We start from the raw sequence: 7657 nt of genomic DNA on the forward strand, positions 1-7657 counted from the left end.
GTTACAACACATACTTTTTGGGGGTCTTGTTTTCTCTATGAGGCAGCAGGGTGTTAGTCCAGTCCGCTTCCCTGTCTGGAAGGCTCTGGACAACTGCAAGGATTAATACGTTATTTTTCAAATTAGAAAGAATAGATTCCAGGGGAAGCTCTGGCTGGATTAGATGGATTGCGGGCAATAGCCTTGCAGATGGAGAGTGCGAGAGCTCTGTGTGTAGTTCTAATGGGAAAGAGGGCAGTGGACAGGAATTAAGCTTTTTCGTTTTTCCATGGCTAGTGATCATGTAGTCTGCGTGTTATTGTGGGGTAATTGTGTGAATAGCCTGCAGTAGGATTTTAGATTTACTTTTTTACTTTGGAGTTGATTTATTGAAATTGAAACAAACAAAAAAAAAAACAAATAAAAAAACCTGTGGAGAAGTGGAGCAGGTAATAAAATGTGTCTGTGTTTGCAGCTATACCAAATGGAGAGTCCAGCGGAGGGCTACAAGGATGGTGAGGGGACTGGAACATCTCCACTACGAGGAGAGGTTGAGGGAACTGGGCTTGTTCAGCCTGAAGAAGAGAAGGCTGCGAGGGGACCTTATAAATGCCTACAAATATCTGAAGGGTGGGTGTCAGGAGGATGGGGCCAAGCTCTTTTCAGTGGTGCCCAGTGACAGGACAAGGGGTAATGGGCACAAACTGAGGCACAGGAAGTTCCGTCTGAACATGAGGAGGAACTTCTTCTCTCTGAGGGTGACGGAGCACTGGAACAGGCTGCGCAGGGAGGTTGTGGAGTCTCCTTCTCTGGAGATATTCAAGACCCGCCTGGACAAGGTCCTGTGCAGCCTGCTGTAGGTGACCCTGCTTCGGCGGGGGGGTTGGACTAGATGACCCACAGAGGTCCCTTCCAACCCCTACTATTCTGTGATTCTGTGATTTGGTACCAGCCCCCTTACTCCTTCGGCTAGAATATCTGCGCTCAACATTGTGGGAGATCTGTTGCGGAAAGTGGGGGTGAGTGCTCTGAACTGAAGTATTCCTGTCTCGATGGGGTTGTCACTGAGCTTTCATACTTGTGCAAAATCACAAGGTCTTGGCCTGTGCTGTAGTTTCCAAAGCATCCATATTCAGTGTTTAGTATGTGATAATGTATTTTTTTTAATGATCTTGATTTGTAAAGCATATTACTAAGGTTCTGATTCCAACTTTGGGTGATGAAATTCATATTTGGAGTAAGAAGTTTCTCAAGCACTTTGGTGTATGGGGTTAGACACTGTCAGCCACTTGTTCTTACCTCAGGTGTGGCCTGTGGCTTCCTCTCTAGTGAGACCCAGATGCAGAACTGGCACTCAGACTCTGGGTGCCTACTGCACAGTAACTGTGTGTCATGGGAGGGGAGCTGAGATCATGCCTGGGGAGATCTGCAATAGGTGCTGAAAACAGAAAAAAAAGTAGAAGCCTGTGATAAGAAAGTGAGAAAATAAATCAGGAGAAAGCCAAATGTTCCCATCTGTAGTTGATGGGGAAGTGAAATGCGTGAGCCTTTAAAGGGATTACCACAATAAGCAAGGAAGAAGTGGTTTAAACATCTGTTACAGTGTTGTTTAGGATGCCAGGCTTTCCAGTTGAATGAAGGCGACTCTTGAGTTATGAGAAGCTTGTGGACGTGCCTCAGTGGCTGGTGTTCTGAGTGAAAGCATGGGTAGCCTCCGTGTCTCGCCGCCGGTGCTGGCTTTCCTCTGTCTCTTGTGGTTAGCACTGAGAACAGCAATAGCTGCAGTACAGAGAGTTGTTTTAGCAAAGTTTGAAATTAAAAATTAACTCACTGTTCATGTTTGGAGTCGGTGAGCTCGTAGCTGGTTTGAAAGGGCAGCAGGATAACTCGGGGTTATGGAGTGACATGTTTAAAATGGGATCATTGTGAGTAAGAGTCTGCAGGGGATTTAGAGAGCTTAAGCACAATCCCGTGTGATTACTCTGCAAGGACAGGAAATGCCAAATAAGCATGGTTGTTCCCAGCCTGCTCCAAGACACACGCTCTGCCACTGGTACAAAATTCCAGCTCATGCATTTGTTCAGTAATGATTAGAGGATGTTTAGGATTTCTGTGGCTTTGGCTAATCATAAGATGCCTCATCCTGAGCCTCAGACTCCATTTCTCTGCAAGAAGTTTCCCCTCAGCTTTCTTGCATGCAGCTGAGCTAGAGTCACTTGGCACAGATCACACAGGCTATTTCCAGCTGATAGGTGCTTTGAGACCAAGAGGTAGGTAGTTATCTATATCTCACAGGGTCACAGAATGGTGGGGGTTGGAAGGGACCTCTGTGGGTCACCCGGTCCAGCCCCCTGCCGAAGCAGGGTCACCCAGAGCAGGCTGCACAGGACCTTGTCCAGGAGGGTTTGAGTATCTCTAGAGAAGGAGACTCCACAGCCTCTCTGGGTAGCCTGTTCTAGTGCTCTGTCACCCTCAGAGTGAAGAAGTTGTTCTTCATGTTCAGCTGGAACTTCCTATTCTTCAATTTGTGCCTGTTGCCCCTTGTCGCTGGGCACCACTGAAAAGAATCTGGCCCGATCCTCTTGACACCGACCCTGAAGATGTTTCTAGGCAGTTATAAGGTCCCCTCTCTGCCTTCTCTTCTCCAGGCTGAACAAGCCCAGCTCCCTTAGCCTTTCCTCGTAGGAGAGATGCTCCAGTCCCCTCACCATCTTTGCAGCCCTGCACTGGACTCTCTCCAGTAGCTCCTCATCTTTCTTGAACTGGGGAGCCCAGAACTGGACAGAGTACTGCAGATGGGGCCTCACTAGGACCAAGTAGAGGGGAAGGAGAACCTCCCTCGACCTGCTGACCACAATATATCTGCCTATATAGCCACTGAGTAAGCTTGCATGGATTTCTAGAACACTGTGTAGTGTTCACTTACTTGTGATAGCATGCCAGTGTCTTATCAGTGGAATATTTTTCTACGTGGAATGGGACCAAGCCCCGTGTTTGGGGAGATGAGGTTTTGTCTCCGCTGTATGCATTTGCAAGTGTATGAATGCTCCCATGCGCAGGGTGGATGTAATAAATTGTTGCAAGGACTTTCTGCTAGACCGGACTGCTATTGAAGCAAAGCCTCAGTTTGTGACAGACAGCAGAAAGGGCAGGGGGTGTGCTGCAGTGAAGGAGAGAATCAGGATTTTGGCCTCCCTTCTGGCAGGAGTCAGCAGATGAGGCAGAGACTGTCACCTTGTACAGGGGAACAAGATCTCACCAGGCTTGCTGCGAAGTAGTACAGGTGAGGTACAGACCACAGAGACAGGCTTAGTTGCTGCCTTGGGTTCCTCGTCTGATGCTGTAGCACTTCTTGTTCTGAAGCATACCAATGGCACTTAAGAAACTGGCTTTGTTTTGCAGGCCAAGATTAAGAAAGAAATGCCAGAAGGCATTGCCCTGGAGAAAAAAATTCGAATTTCCAAATACAAAGTCCCTCGCAAAACTTGAGGATTCTGCTTTAGGCTCTGTCTTAGACTTCTGATTAGCTTATGCCAGCCTTACTGCAGCTGCTGAAGCAGGAAGTTTTGGTAACTTCTGCTAGGAATTGGCTTCCTTATTTTAGGTAATTAATTGAGTGTTGATATGTTGTAAAATCTGAGCCCGGATGGAACTGAGTCATGCGTGGCGGTCTGCGTCAGCATCTCGTTGTGTGGGTTTCCTTTGTGGTTGGATGACAGAGAAAATGACAGCTTTGTTCCCATTCAGTTCAGCTTTCGCCAAAGGTGATCACACTGGGTTCCTGATCGTGGTGATCTTGGGGTCATGACAAAGCCTGAACTTGAGCAGCAAAATACTTCCTCTTAAAGGTATTACTTTTTTGACGTCATTTTTTTTTTCCCCTTTCACAGGCCTTAGAATCCAAATTAGCTGCTTGCAGAAATTTTGCAAAGGACCAGGCATCACGGAAATCCTACATTTCAGGGAATGTTAACAGCGGCGTGATGAACAGCAATGGCACAAAGTACCCTCATCCGGGACATACTTCTTTCTTCGACAAAGGGCAAGTAAGGATATGCTTTTATCCTGAAAGGGAGTGTGTTTCAGGATGCTACTTGGAGCAGAAGTTATTCTTGGTTTGTCTTTAGCCCACCACAGCTTTCATCCTATAGGACAAATAAATTGTGGAGCCAGTCTCAAGGGGATGGGGAGGGTGACAGTGCTGATTTCTTTAAAGCAAAGAGCAAAGCAAGCGTGATTGTCTCGTAGCTGGCAGGGTGCCAGTGCCTGTCCTGTCCCTCTGCTGCCGAATCTCTTGGCAGCTGCATCTCAGGTAATAAAAAAATCAACCGAGGCAGCAAACCTGCTGGTGAAGTGAACGTGCCCTTCGAAAGGATCTCAAGTAAGTAGCAGTGCAGTTGCCATAGCTACTGGTGTGCTCACACGGGGGAAGTATGTGTTGGCAAATCTGGAGGTTCCCTTGGTGAGAACAGCTGAGTGCAGGCAGCAAATGCTCGCTTGGAGGGTGGTGCCCTGTTTGCTCTACTTCCCCCTCTATGAGGGGAAAAAGAAAACGTCATTAAGGGCATAGTTCTGGCTGATCGAGGGAGCAACTGCTTCCATGCTGTCTGTGCTGTGCGTCAGCCGTGAAGCCAGAAACTGCTTTCACAGGAGAAACGACCCCGTGTGTCTCCCGTGACTCGCCCGTGGTCAGGGCTTTCTGCACATCCTCAATACAGAATTCATTTTGGAGAAGTAAATGAGCAGTTGCCGACCTGAAGAGTGCTGTATACAGAGCAGACAAGCTGAGCTTCCTACAATCATCCTCGTTTGAGCTGAATTGTGTTGCTACGTGGGTAGCGGGGCAAGTTGCATCTTAGAAACTGGTATTCAGAGTTTTTTTAGAGTCACTGTTGTTTGCTGGTTTTGGAAAAGAAGAGTTTGGAGACATAACAAAGTCAGTGTCCTGTGCAAATGGGACAGACTTTTGGGTCGTCTGTGCACTGCAAGGCTGGCTGGGGTCTGTGCATCACCACGGCAGCTCACACTTGCAGGGCACGGGCGATATTTCAGGTACAAGCTGTCAGGGTAGTTGCTAGGGAGAGATTATAGCTGTTCTTAGGAGGCAGCATGGCTATATCGAGTTGTGGTGTGACAAATAAGCTGATTGCTGTGTGGGGTGGGGTCACTTTTAATGATCTGGATTGTCATCACACTTGCTATCTGGGCTGGCTGCCTGGAGTTACCAGCAGGTGGTAGCTGAAAAAGATTTAGAAACCCACCCTCCTGAAAACTAACTTCTACAGCAGAGCTGGAGGATGTTAGTGGGCTAGAAAAGGGGGTAGAAATGACTGACGTCCTTATCAGAAGGTTGTTAGAGATCCCTGCTGTCCTGTCCTCCTCCTCTGCTCGCCCACATGCTGTTGACAGCGGATGGCCCGTGCCTCTTCCCCGCATCGGCTCCTGCTCAATCTTGCTGCCCCTGTGGAGGTCTCTGAGTGCTGAGGCTGATCGCAGTGTCTGTGCTGGGCACGCGTCTCCGTGGCTGCCGTGTAAAACCTGTACAACTTTGCACGTGTAAGCTGAACCGAGCTCTGAACCGCAATGTGGTCAGCCCCATCATGCCCGCACGCTGCAGCAGCCGCCCAGCTCCAGCCGCACTGGCAGGAGTCGGACCTGGAGCATGCGGCGGTGGCTGGGCACGAGGGGCTGAGGCAAGGCATGCCTTGCTTATCCCCTCTCTTCCTCTCTCCCCAGCCCCTGTACTCTCCTCCCTGCCCCTCATTGTTGCTGGAGCCTGAAACAGCCACATGTGATTGTAGATGCCATCCCATCTGCAGCCGCTGCCTAAAGAGCAGCCCGTTGTTGGGTGGTGGGAATGGGACAGAGGTAACTCAGCTGCAGCATTACATTTCCACTTACTTTCCTTCCTCTGCCATTTTGTTGGTTAAAGTGTTTGGCCAGTCTCCATCTCCTGTCAAACATCTGCTCTTTGCTTGCTGAGCGGAGCTGAGCAGGCAGCCGAAGACAGCGATGGGCAGGAGCTGACATAGGGGAGCGTCACTTTAGCAGAGGCCTGGAGGACAGCTGGGCCCGCAGCGAGGCTTTGCTGGGGAATTGGAAGAGTCAGGACTTGCCTACTTTTTCCAAACTCAATGTCTGCTGTGAGATTAGATTCCTGCAGACTTGTTCCTTCAGGAATGTGCTGTTACTGTTCGGATGCCCGGGCATGGCAGAACAGCACCTGAGGATGTTCTCGAATAGATACTTGTTTTTTTTGGTGTTGTAATATTTCTTAATTGGTTATTAACTTCGATCCAGTTGGGGAACAAAATGGCTCTGACTTTGATGGGCTCTGCAGAGCCTTGGCACTTGAACAGCAGAGCTGAGGCAGCATGTGAGCCAGCATGTAGTGTTTGTTGCCTGAGGCATGAACTCTGTGTTCACTGCTCCCCCACTCCCCTGCCTGCACTCTTATCAAAGTCCTTGTAGATGGTGTTTATGCTTAGGTTATTTTGGTCAATCTGCTGGGCTTTGTTTTATTCAAACAAGCTCAGGTTTGAATGTGAGAAGCACCTCTGCTTGCACACTTGTAGCAGTCCCGTGAACAAGTAGGGATATTTACACAGTGCACACAGTTACCCCAACCCTGATCGTAATACATCAGGCAGTGAAAGCAGGGCGGTCTTCCCGTTCCCTAGTCCGCCTTATGAAAAAGTTTTCCTGGAAAAGAGGGACGTGTGGGTACCTCGGATGCAGGTGAGTAATCCCATGTCCTGTAACGTGCTTTGCAATGCTCCAGGCTTTTATCTGGGTCACGCGCTTGCGGCCGTGGAGTATGGTGGGAGTGCTGGTTGTCGCTGAAATAGGACCCCTCGTCTGCCTGGGCAGAGGTGGAAGGGGAGAGGTCTGGTGAGGTTCAGCTGAACACCTTTGCTTTGCCCCATTCCTTGCGTCCAGGGTTATGGCCAAGAACGTCTTTATCGTGTGCATAAACTGTTTCAATTTTTCTCCACTAGGCGTGAAAAGGTCGTATTCCCCACCTTGGTCATGGGTAAATGAATTCATTTGCAATGATAAGCTGCATGCGTTTTAACTCGGTGCTTGGAGGTGCAGAGTCGGTGGTTCCAGGAGCGGGTGCCTGGGATCAGCTCTGGTCCCCAGCAGCCCTTCGGTGCTGGAGGCTCCCTCAGCCCAGGCTTGCTGGGACCAGAGGGACCACTGACAGCAGCCCTGGACTGTAGAGCCCAGGCAGGGGCTTCCTGCTCTCCCCCACCCCTCTCCTCTCACTCCAGTTTTAAGCCCACCATCTCCCTGCTCCTATCAGCTCCCCACGCTGGTCCACCTTCTCTGTGCAGGGACCAGCCCCAGGGCACCAGTGCCAGCCTTGGCCTTACCCAACGCCATCACTGCCTTGGGCCAGGGGAGCAGGTACTGCACACTGGGACCTCCGAAACAGGAGATTCCACCGCCCAGCAGAAAGCCCAGACTCCGCTAAAGGTAGCCATGGGTCCTCTGCCTGGGTCCCAGCCCTGCAGGTCAGCAGGAGGGCACTTTGGACTCTAATGGCAACACAAAGGCTCAGCCCTGACCAGGCCATTTACACTGTGTTTAGGTCAAAAGAGAAAAAAAACCCTGAGCAAACAAAAGAGGAAGAAGGGTAAATGCAGCTTCCAGTCATATTCTTCTTTATTAAGGT

The sequence above is a fragment of the Opisthocomus hoazin genome, chromosome 15 (assembly GCF_030867145.1).
Source record: "Opisthocomus hoazin isolate bOpiHoa1 chromosome 15, bOpiHoa1.hap1, whole genome shotgun sequence".
NCBI lineage: Eukaryota > Metazoa > Chordata > Aves > Opisthocomiformes > Opisthocomidae > Opisthocomus > Opisthocomus hoazin.